The following is a 13,223-nucleotide window of genomic DNA, read 5'->3' as shown; positions in this document are numbered from 1 at the left end:
GCACACAAACAAACACAGGCAAAGGCAAACGTGGAGCCTGAATGCCAATCACTGGGCTTACATCAGCATCCGAACCAAAACACACACAAGGAGGCAAACGTGGAGCCTGAATGCCACTCACTGGGCTTACATCAGCATCCGAACCAAAACACACGCACACTGGAATCCGAATGCCACTCGATGGACTTACATCAGCTTCCAAGCACACAACAAGAAGAAGAGTCTCGATTGCAACCAGGGCAAGAGAACGGGAAGGTCTCAATCGCAACGAGGGCGAGAGAAAAGAATTAGTGTTAGTTGTTAGTCAAACTCGACAAGACATCGCATCTCGTGCCTACGTATCTCATCTGGACATGAGAATCAGAGTTGCCGTAGTTCGGCTAAACTATTCCTGTTGGTTTGTGTTTTTTAAGTGGATAACGTCACTGCGCAATCTACCTGATGCTCGACCTTTGGAGACTTACTCACCTGTAGTAGAAGGAGTTGACATATCCTTAAGAGGGGATAATGTTTGTTTGTGTTTTAGGAAAGCTCAAGCAAGAAAGGAAGTCCTATACGAAGGAACCGTGCTACCTTAATTGTCATGCAAACGAGACTACGCGGAGTCTAGCAAACCTAGGGGATACAATCACACCACACAAACATATACAGCATGAAATAAACACACCAACAAGGGGGCTCAAACATCAGGGTTAGGCTTTAGTCGAGGGGTCATATCAACCTCAACAAACAAGCCTCTGTATCGGGGTCAGGTTAGCTCTTAACCTTGCCATTGAGGGGCTAAGGTGAAGCCAGATGAAAGGTGATGAGGGGTGTGCCTCATTGCTTCTATCTCAAGTCCGGGAGAGCATGTAAATATAAGAATGTGGGGGAGTTCAGAAAGATGGAACTCTTTCCCCAATTAGACTCGATAGATCTTGGGTTTGGATCTCAATGCTACAACCATGTAATGGGAGCAAGGAGAAGACTCACAGAATAGTGGGGGATAGATTGCTTATCCCTACCTTCCACCAATTGCCTTATTTAAAGGACTTTCACCTGCTTGGCACGAAAAATAAACAACCACAATCATTGCCTCTTAAGGAGGACTTCAGACATTTGCCCGGCCCGGTAACAGCCGGGTCTCCAGACTACATGAAGAAGAAAGTGCAATACCTCAATGCTAATTGTTTATAAGCAAAGCAATGCAAGTTCTTAAGAGAACTGAGCAACTGAGGATACCTGGAAAAATCAAACAGAATCAGTTAAACTGTATAGACAAACAACCAACAGTCAATATTACACAAACAGACAAATCCAATCAGACAACAATGAGCAATCCATGAACACAAGTGAATCCCCCATTAAGGCCTACAAAACACACAATGTTAGCCAACATCAACCAATAATCAGGCTTAAATGAATGAGGCACTCCAATCGTGGCAATGTGCCTTTGAACCTGAAATCCATAATCCAAACAGTGAGTCCAAACCACTAGGTCAAAGCCTAGGGTTAAAAGAGGGAAAAAATCCAGAACAGCAGCTGACACTCCACATGAAATTCATTTACTCAAGAGATAATATGTCCTAAAATTAAGGGAGCATGCAAGATTGAATTATTTCTAAGCCTAGGGGTAGAATAGTCATTTCACAGTTAAGGGTTAATATCTATACATGAAAATTCTAATTATATCTAAACTAGATTTAATATTTCTAAAATTATTTCTAACATATTCTAATCCTAAAATTATTTCTGATTATTTTCTAATTAAATTCTAACCAAATTTTAATACCTAATTAAAATTCTAAAAAAGGCTAATTATCTAAAATTCTATTAGACTAATCTAATCAATATTCTAAAATCCTAAAAGTTTAATCAAGGTTTAATATTCCTAAGACTATTTAAGTCTAATTCCTAAACTAAAATTTCTAACTAAACTAAGAATCCTAATTACCTAGAATTTCAAAATTAAGCTAATATCAATTAATTCTAATATTTCTAAAAGTCTATTACACTAATTCACGTATCATTTAATCCAAATTTTAATCAAAATTAATATTTCCAAAAAAATCTATCTAATTCTAATTAACCTACTATTTCTAATAAACCTAATTTCCTAAACAAATCGATTTCCAAAATTCTTAGAATTCCTAATTAACATACTACTCATCCTAAAAACTAATTACAATTCTAAACTATACCTAAACTATATTCTAAGTCCTAATTAACTAAAGTGAAATTAGGCCTAGCACAGTGAACGATTGTTTGGACCTAAATCCCAAATCAGACTCAGTTATACCCGCCGAAACCGGTTCATCCATGGCGAAACGGATCTCCGAACCGTAATACAATACGAAGTCCATCGCAACTTCCATCTTCGCTTCCAATCTGTCTGGTGTGCGTGCGAAGCGAACAACAGGAAAACGAAGAACGAAGCCTCCATGATCACCGCCACTCCAATCATCGGCATTTTACATCCACGTTCCATTCGTCCTTATGTATGCAGAATCCAAAGGAGGCGGGATCGGAACCACGTCGCGAGTGAACCGACTTTTGTACGCAGAAACATACAAGTGGAAGCAAGAAAACTAACCAGATCGAAATTACACCGTGAATAGGTATTGGATCTCTTCCCTCTTTCCGATTCCGGTCTCTGCTTCCTCTTCCTCTTGATCTTCTTGCTACTTCTTCTGGTTTTCTTTGCTAATCGGTGATGACGGCAGGGACGATGCTTGAACGCGATTGCGGCGATGACGAAACTTCGAATCACAGCTCTTCACTACTCCTTGTGCAAACTCACCGTTACCCGCTCAGAAGAACACGCCGCTATTTGTTGCTATCCTTGGTTGCGAAGGATGAACCGTAGTTAGTATGGTGACGACGAGAGTTCGAGTCGCCGGATCGACGGCAACGCGGTGGTGAAGCGTCGTCGCGATGAAGATCAAGGCATCGATGAAGAAAAGATTGGAGTCGATGATCAAAGGAGAGAGAGGACTATCGAATTCCCAAAGGTGCGATCCGATTTTTCCTCATCTACTTCTGCTATCTCCTTCTGCTTATCACCTCTGAGAATGGAGAGAATTGCTGCAGAATTGTTGCAGGATCCTCTGTGGTTCGGTTGTGATGATGATAGTTATGCCGAATGGAAGAGTGAAGATTTGGTTGAAGAAGAAGAATCTCGGTTGGGAAGAGGAAGTTGAAGTGGTGGTTCTTGATGTTGAAGATTGGAGAAGAAAGTGAAGGTTACGGTTACGGTGATAGAAGGTGAAGACTATGGAGTTTGGTGAAGGAATTGAAGAGAGGAAACCGAATTTGAGAGAGGGAAGGAGAATTTATAGAGATGAGTTTTTTGGTTATAGTTTGTTAGTTAGTTGTGAATGAAAAATTCTGTTATTTCATTGTTGCAGGCTTTGCGGTTGGTGTCAATGCATTACCGTTGGATTTGGCTTATGTATTCACTGGAGCTTTGCTTATTCACCTGCGTTTTGCACCTTTTGCAGCTGGATCACAAGTCGTGGCTTACGCATTGGCTTGCGTTTGTTGCCGCGGTTTTAGCTTTGGCTTTGAGCTGCGTTTTTGAATGAGCTATTGTGAACGGCTTTGTGCTCTGCAGGTTGGAGCTTGGAAGTAGCTTTAGAAGCTTGGCTTGAAGCTTTGCACCGCTTGGTGAAGCTTGCTGCTTGTGTTTGGTTTTGGCTCAACAGCTTTTTGGTGCATTTTATGCAGAATTTCCACATGCCTATTATGCAGAATTTTTTGATGTGTTGCTGAATTTTTAATGCAGATTTTTTATGATGCAGAATTTTGTTTTAAATTATGCAGAATTTTATAATGCAGATGCAGAATTTTTATGATGCAATGCAGAATTTGGTTTATGCAATGCAGAATTTTTGTTATATTGTAAATGCAGAATTTTTTTTATGAATGCAGAATTTGGTTTATGCAATGCAGAATTTTGGTTTTGTACAAATGGCTATGGGTACGATTGGATAATGGCAATTGGTTTTAAACGGATAAACTAAATTGGATATGATTCGTGTTGAGTATTGGATAAAATGGATTATGGTAAAAAAATGGATATGAAATTGGATAATGATTAAATTGGAATAAAAGTGGTTTTGAGGGATATGGAATTTGGATAGCCGTAAAAAAATGGTTAAATGGATTTGGTTAGTTAGAAATGGATATGGTAATGAATGGGTTCTAAAAATAAAAGTGGATTTAGATTTTGATTGAATGGATATGGGTTAAACCAAATGGATACAAATGGATTAATGAACTTGGATTAAAATTGGATAAATGGGCTTAATGGGCTTATGAGATTTTCAAGATGAGATATGGATATAAAAAAATGGTTAATGGGATAAACTTGTGGGCTTAACAAAAGGAAATGAATGGGCTTAATGCAACCACGATTATGTTTCCACAACCAAATCAACTTTCCAGTAATCCTAGGATCATCCAACTCAACTTGAATTTCCAAGATTAATTCGAGAAAAGAAAAAAATGATTTCTAACCTCAAATCCTTCAAGATAAGTATTTGTAATGACAAATGAACTTCTTTGGGACATGAAGGAAGCGTCTCAACCCATCTCTCCACTTCCTAACCCTCAGTTGACTTACAGTTGACTGTTATGGGCCCCAGATGACCTGGAACTGCACTGTGGACTTTGAGCTTTCAACACTTGGCCAAATTGCATCAAAATGAACCTTGGATCAGGTAAGCTCTCTAGAACACCCGTAGAGCCTTTATTTCATAGAAGAACCCTTCCTCTCTTGCACGGATGGATTCCCCTGATCAGTTTTGACTGATGAAATACAATGCACTATGCAATGTGAATGCAATGTTTATGCAATGTTAATGTGATGTTAGTGACCTAAAAAATGAAATGAATGTACAAATGGGAGGGTGCAAATTTGAGGTGCTACACCTACCTTCCACCAATTGCCTTACTTAAAGGACTTTCACCTGCTTGGGCTTAAAAATAAACAACCACAATCATTGCCTCTTAAGGAGGACTTCAGACATTTTGCCCGGCCCGGTAACAGCCGGGTCTCCAGACTACATGAAGTTTAGGAAGCTATACCTCAATGCAAGTTGCTTAAGCAAAGCAAAGCAAAAGTTCACAAGGAACTGAGCAACTAAAGTACCTGGAAACAATCAAACACAGTTAGTAATCAGACAGACAAACCATAAACAGCAAGTATTCACTCAATCAAACTATACAGATCAATGTACAACAAGGCAAGCTCAAAGCTTAAGCCCAAGCTTCACCACCTACAAAACAATGTTATGTTAGTGTACAAACATCAAACAACACCATTTCAATCAATTTGATTCATTCTCCATGTGCATTATGCTTTTGATCCTGAAAAATCAATCAAACATTAGCAACAAGACCACTAGGCCAAGCCTAGGGTCCAAAGCAAGAAAAAATCCCTAAACAGCAAGGCATTCTCAAACCAAAGTCAAATTAATGTCAAACAAGAGCAAACACCATTGGTCTCATGTTTATATCATTCATCATGCTCATGTTATGCACAAAACAATCCACATTGGTTCAAATGAAGCATCAAACATGCAAACAGAACTATTGCATTCAAACCCACATCAAAACAATTCCAAAAATTCTCAAATAATTTCCACCTAAACAGGGGATATTCAAGGTCTACCATGTCAAATTTGAGCTCAATTGGGCAAATGGAACCATGTCAATGAAAATCAACAAAAACAGACACAATTATAGGCTCCAAATCACAACATCAACACATGCTTCCACTTCAAAAATTCATAACTCAATGAAAACAAAAAAGAAATGGATGAGACCAAAACAGGGATGTCACACAATGTGTCTATTACAAACATGCCAAATTTCATGATTATCCAATACCATATGAGCATTTCACATCAAAATTACAAACATGTACCACATGGACTTGCATATTTGACCAACAGAAATGAAAAATCACAATCAATTTGAAAATGCAATGTAAAATTCCACAAAAATTCATACAACATCTCAACATGTTAATGATTCACCATGCAAAATTTCACGTTATTCTACCAAGCCTAGATCACTCAAAAAAATCCAGCAAATTGACACAATGAGGTGTGACACAAATTGTCACACCTAAGTTCAATAATTCATAACTCAATGATCAGGTATCAAAAACTCATGAAATTTACATGGAAATAAACATCATCCAGTCCACAATCATCACAAAAATTTTCAAGAATTTATTTGCAAGCACGTGCATTTCACAATTAAAATGGTAAAATGTATCAAAAATGAACACATGTGAAACAAACCTAAGTCAATCCAAAAATATACCATGCACAACTTTGACCAATAGGTCAAACAAATTCTACAGTCAACAAGGAAGTCAAAGAAACAATTCTCATATTTTTCTGAATTTTCTATGATTTTTTATGATTTTTTAAGGATTAATTTAATTAAAATGAATTTACAATGGCAGATTTGTAATTACATGAACAGTACCGCGGGAAACTCCTTGTTTAAAAATTCAAACGAAATTCCAGATCAAACAAACTAATTTCCAGAAATTCTTTCTTCTTCATCCAGAAATGCTATGAACACGAAGAACACAAAAGTTCACCAAAATCAACAAATGAATATCCGTTGGAACCGCCTCACCACGTGGATCTCAAATATCAACACGATTTCTCCTAAATGTTCCTAAATCTCACGGATCGAGGGAGTTAGGGTTTGCACTCGAAACTTCAAATCCAGATTACTCAGCCTATGCTTCATTATAATCTAAACTAAACCTAGCATTGCAATCTACATTGAACGAACTACAAAACACCTATAAACATTCATCACTTCGTGACATTCGAAATTCACACACCTGGAGATTGCAGCGATGAAATTGGCGTTCTTGAGCTTCGATTTCCACAAACAGATGTAGTAGAGTGATGAGGAAGATGAGTAGAGGTGTTAAATTCAGTTGAAGTGCTTGTAGTGCACGGATTCTTCAATTCACCATTGATGCCTCCACAATGAACAGCCACGAATGAAGCTCCTTTCAATCCAAACTTCAAAAACAGATAGAGATGATGATGAGAGGAAGTGGCAGCAAGAAGAATTTCGAAAATTGATCAAGAAATGAGAGAGTTCTTGTCAATTTTTGGTTTTTGGTGTTCTTGAGAATTTTCAGAATTTGGAGAGTTTTTTTATCTGATTTTTGGGAAGTGTGAGTTTCTGTTAGGAGTTTGTTATGATTAGGAATATATACTCCAACTTAATCCATCCTTAATCACCTCAATTAGCAAAATGAAGTGAAATTAGTGAAAAAATGAGTTATGTGAACAAAATCTGGAAAATAAGTGACTTAACAACCAAAAAACAGCTTCACACAGCAAAAAATACCCAGAAAACTGAGTTTTTGCGCGAGCGGTCGACTCATAGCCTGCTATGCGTCGGCCCGAAGCCTATGCGCTGACCTATGCGTCGACTCATAGCCTGCTATGCGCTGACCCGTGGTATATGCGCTGACCCTATGCGTCGACTCATAACTTGTAAAAAAAAAATTATTTATTTTATTTTATTTTATTTTATTTTTTTTTTTAAGAAGAGGAGGGCAAATTTTGAGATGTTACAGTATGTATCTGATCTTAAGAGGAATTTGATTCTCTCTTGGTAAATTCAACAAGAAATGATATGTTTTCAAATGGGAGCAAAATATCCTAAGGGTAATGAAGGGGTCGAAAGAAGTCTTGAGAGGCATAAAGAGGTAAGACTTGTATACCCTTGAGGCTGAGGTTGTAAGTGGTTCAGCAGATGTCGCATCCATAAAACCTATGTCGAGCACTGAGCTGTGAAAGATACTTGGTCATGTCAATGAAAGAGGTCTGGTCAAATTTCCGAAATAAAATCTACTATGTGGTGACAAGGTCGAAAAATTGGAGTTTTGTGAACCTTGTGTATTTGGTAAATCATGTATGGTGAAGTTTAACAAAGATAAACAAAGAACACATGGATCCCTTAATTAATTCATGCTAATCTCTGGGGGCCTGAAAGGAATCCTTCACACTCAGGTGCAAAGTATTTCCTATCCATAGTTGATAATTGTTCCAAAATGTTATGGGTATTCATCCAGACAACTAAGGATGAAACTTTTGAAAATTTTAAAAGTTGGAAGACTCTGGTCGAAAACCAAACTGACAGGAAGGTCAAGAGGTTGAGGACCGATAATGGTCTGGAATTTTGCAATGAGTATTTTGACAGCTATTGTGTTACGTCTGGTATTGCAAGGCACATAACTACTGCAGGTACTCCCCCAACAAAATGGTTTGACTAAAATGTTTAATCGAACCATTCTGGAAAGGGTGAGGTGCATGTTGGTTAGTGCGGGACTAAAGAAGGTATTTTGGGTTGAGGCAGTCATGACTGCAACTTACCTGATAAATAGGTGTCCCTCGACTGCTTTGGGGATGAAGATACCTGAAGAAGTTTAGTAAGGTCATCCACCAGACCTCGACAAACTTATAGTATTTGGCTGTGTATCATATGCTCACATTAGGCAAGACAAGGTTGAACCTAGAGTTCTGAAATGTATGTTCCTTGGATACCCTAAAGGAGTCAAAACTTATGCCTTAATGTCTGCAAGTGAGGTTCTGGATAAAGAACCTAGAGACTATAAGGAAGTTATGAGGAGTCAAGACAAGACTGAATGGCTAAAATCCATGGATGATGAGATGAAATCTCTTCATGATAATAACATTAGGGAGTTGATTGAGAAACCTTCAGGGGCCAGGTTAGTCAGCCATAAGTGGATTTAAAAGGTTAAGGAAGAAATGAAAGGAGTGATGTCGAAGCGATTTAAGGTAAGGTTGGTTGCTAGGGGGTTCACTCAAAAAGAATGTTTCGACTTCAATGATGTGTTCTCACCTGTTGTAAAGCATAAACCCATGAGAGAGAGAGAGAGAGAGAGAGAGAGAGAGAGAGAGAGAGAGAGAGAGAGAGAGAGAGAGAGAGAGAGAGAGAGAGAGTTATTTAAGTGAAAGGAGGAAATTTTTATTGATTAATATTTCTATAAATATTGATTTTCTCTATGTCATGATAATTACAAATGTAGTGTACCACCCTATTTATAATGAGATTGCTTGCATATCACACAATCTCAAATTGACTAACCAACTTTAACACGTTATTATTCAACTCTGTTAAATACATCCTGCTTCGACTGCATCTAACTGTATTCGACTCTCTGTCGAATACATGTAGCTTTGTCTATTATAAGTTATATTCAACCTTCTGTCAAATACATGCAGATTCAACTATTACAAACTATATTTCACTACTAATCTAATGACTTCTTTTAACTTCGACTTTGTTGAATCCTGCATCTTACAAACATGCTTAACACAAAGAATTACATATTTAACACACCATCTAATTCATTGTGTCTAAGATATCTAAATTCATCATAGTTCTTAATCTCTTGAACAATCCCACATGCATAGTCTTTGTCATGATGTCTGCAATATGATTCTTAGTTATGCAGTGTTTCAAGTTCAGTTTTCCATTTGCTACCTACTCTTTAAGATAATGGAATCTCATCTCAATGTGTTTGCTTCTTCCATATGCTATCAGATTCTTGGCCAAATTGATAGAAAAGATGTTGTAAATCTTCATCATCATTGCTCCATGATTTTCTCCTGCAATATCTTTAATCAGATTCACAGTCCATGTTGCTTGAAATGCAGAAAGAGAGACATCTACATACTTAGCCTCACATGATGACATCGCTACAACTGACCCTTTTCTTGGGCTTCAAGTAACAGGTGTACCACCTAGCATAAACACATAACCAGTTGTGGATTTTCTATCCTCAGTATTATCATACCAACTTGAGTCAGTATATCCCACTAGTTTGCATTCCTTTAGTTCATCTGCTACTGAAAATAAAATGTCATAGTCTAGTGTTCCTTTGAGATACCTTAGTATCCTCTTGGTGGCTACAAGATAAGACACATTTGACTTTTGCATGAACCTACTCACCATGCCTACATTGCATGCTAGATCAAGCCTTGTGTGACAAAGATATCTTAATGATCTAATGAGTCTTCTATACTGAGTTTCATCGACTTCATCTTCATCTTGATCCTTTGTCAGTTGCGATCTTGGTTGAACTGGTGTCGAAGTTGCATTGCAATCTTCCATATCAAATATTTTGAGTATCTCACTTGCATATCTTCTTTGGTGCAACATCAAACCTCTACTACTCTTATAGATTCAATACCAAGGAAATATGAGATGTTACTCAATTCAAGCATTTCAAATTCCTTTCTCAGGTCACATTTAAAGTCTTCGATATACTTGTTGTAGCTTCTTGTTATCAACATGTCATCTACATATAGACAAAGTATGAGCAATTCACTCTTTCTTCTTCTAACATATACACCATGCTTAATTGTTTACAAATTACTTCTCCATTAGAAACCATCTATGTTCTTATTCCTAGCTCTTGGAGCTTGTTTGAGTCCATACAAGAGTTTATGTAACCTGTATACTATGCTTTATTGGCCTCACTTCACAAAATAGAGTGGTTGTGCCACGTAAACTTCTTCATTTAAGGGACCATTCAGAAATGCACATTTCACATCCATATGACACAAGTATCAGTTATTCATGTTTCCTAGGCTAACAACCAACCTGATTGTTCCGATCCTACCAACTGGTGCAAAAAATTCATCAAATTTGATTCCTTCTTCTCGAAGAAATCCTTTGGATGCAAGTCTTGCTTTGTGTTTGGTTACCTCTTCTTTTGGATTCAACTTTACTTTGTATACCCACTTCACATAAAATTCCTTCTTATCTTGTGGCAATTCGACTAGTGACCATGTTTTGTTGACTTCTATGTACCTCACTTCCTCCATCATGGATTGCATCCATTTCGAGTCCTTAAATGCCTTAGTTACATTGATTGGTTCAGTATCTGCATAGAAAGTATAACCTACCAGTTCTCCTTCATCATTTACCACATCATATGATGTGATCACACATTCTTGCAGGCATATTTCTTATCCTTTGAGGTATGCTTGTGCTTGCTTGAGCCCCACCTTCTTCTGGTCAAATTCTACTGTCAGCTTCACTAGCTGGTTCATCAAATAAGACTATCATTGACCCTACTTGACATTGTCATTCAACCCGACTCCTTCATCTCATCTATGATCACATCTCTACTGATCAAAACTTGCTTATTCAAGGGATCGAATAGTTTGTATCCACCAGTTGAGTGATATCCTATCAAGATCATATGGCTCGACTTTTCATTAAGTTTCCTTCTCAACTGGTCAGATACATGTCTATGCGCTATGGATCCAAACACCTTCAAATGACTTAAGTTATGCTTGAAACCAGATCAATATTCTTTTGGTGTGATTTATTCTAGCTTCTTTGTTGGACATCTGTTCAAGATGTATATTACAGTTGACATAGCTTCGCCCCATAAATCATTTGGTAGATGCTTGCCTTTTAACATACTTCTTACCATATTCATGATTGTCTTATTCTTTCTTTCAGAAGTACCATTTTGTTAAGGAGTGTATGGTGGCACCACCTCATGCACAATCCCTTCTCTTTCACATAGAGCATCAAAGTATTTTGAAACATATTCTTGACCACCATCTATTCTCAAAGTCTTGATCTTTTGGCCACTTTGTCTCTCCACCATAGATTTAAACTTTGTGAACACCTCAAGCACATCACTTTTCTTCTTGATTACATGTGTCCATAATTTTCGATTGAAATCATCTATGAATGTAACAAAGTACTTGTTACCTCCAATCAAATCTACCCGAAGAGGACCGTACACATCTGAGTATATGACCTCAAGAGTGGATTTCTAATTACTTATTGCATATTTTTTGAAGTTATTTTTGTATTTCTTTGCATGAACACATTCTTCACACGCTTCATTTGGAATCTGGATTTTTGGTAGACCTGAAACCATGTTTCTTCTCTTCAGATTGCTGATGTCTTTGAAGTTGAGATGACCAAGTTTGTAGTGCCATAACCATTCATCCCTGCTAGCTGCAGTTTCCAGACACTTGTGTTTCATTACATCAAGTTCAATCTTGAAAGTTCTATTTTGAGACATAGGTACCTTCAATATTAACTTTCCACTTGAGTCGAGTAATTTCATCATCTTATATTCTATCAAAACTTTGTAATTCTTCTCAATCAGTTTCTCTATACTTAGCAAATTTATTTTTATGTCTGGTATGTACAATACATTGGAGATCACCAACTTTTCGCCATATTTTCTCATGATCGAAACATCACCAATACCTTTAATAGCTAGGGTTTTGTAATTTGAAAATTTTCACCTTGTTCTTCATAGATGGACTGATGTTAACAAACCAATCTCTCTTTCCAATCACGTGCGATGAGAAGCCCGAGTCTAAGTACCACTGATCCTTGAATCTTTCTTCTTCTATTGTTGTGACCATCAACAATACTTCTTCTTCTGCTTTGTGTTTTGCAAGTATTGCATCACTTTCACAAATGCTTCTTTTGTTTTCAGGATAATCACTAGCATATTGACCATGTTTCTGACAATTGAAGAACTGAATATGGCTTTTATCATGTTTCTTTCCACCACCTCTTCCTCTACCTGCACCACCACCTCTGTAATTGATTTGGTTTATGGGTTGTCTCTAATTCGATGAATTTACTTATTATTGGAGACTCCTACCATTTGAATTATTGTAACCTCCTCTACCTTTTTGTCGTTCCATCTTCCTTTGCCTTTCTTTTCTTTTGTTGATTGTGTTTGGAGAGCTACCTCACCTTTCGTGTTGCTTGCAGATCTTTCAAAAATTCTTTGTTCATGAGATTCAAGCGTCCCTTAAAGCTCTTCTTTTGTCATGCTCGATAAGTCCTTCGATTATTCTATGGCTACAACCACATGATAAAATTTTGGAAGCAACGACCTCAAGATCTTTACAACTATCAATCTTGATGTTAACACTTTTCCATACATCTTGATTTGATTCACCAGTCTTGTTACCCTAGTGAAGAAATCAACCAAACTTTCACTTGCTTCCATTTGAAGAAACTCATATGTTCTTTTGTGAGTTTTTAACCTCACTTCTTTCACCTCTTAGCACCTCCAAAAGATTTCTTCAGGATGTCCCGTGCTTCCTTCTATGAGTTTACATCACTAATTTTCTCAAAGTTGTCTAGATCAATGCACTGATGGATTATAAAGAGAG

The 13,223-nt window shown here is 37.4% G+C and overlaps 1 long non-coding RNA gene across 1 annotated transcript; it reads left to right on the top strand.

The window, feature by feature from the left end:
• Window positions 1-2,230: 2,230 nt before the first annotated feature.
• LOC127076740 (uncharacterized) lies at window positions 2,231-3,932 on the top strand. Its single transcript, XR_007786864.1, has 3 exons — window positions 2,231-2,597; window positions 2,703-2,990; window positions 3,070-3,932. It is a non-coding gene; the product is annotated as an uncharacterized LOC127076740 (long non-coding RNA).
• The last annotated feature ends 9,291 nt before the right edge of the window (window positions 3,933-13,223 follow it).

Source organism: Lathyrus oleraceus, chromosome 4 (genome assembly GCF_024323335.1).
Source record: "Lathyrus oleraceus cultivar Zhongwan6 chromosome 4, CAAS_Psat_ZW6_1.0, whole genome shotgun sequence".
Classification (NCBI taxonomy): domain Eukaryota; kingdom Viridiplantae; phylum Streptophyta; class Magnoliopsida; order Fabales; family Fabaceae; genus Lathyrus; species Lathyrus oleraceus.
This window is presented reverse-complemented; position numbering and strand designations above follow the sequence as displayed.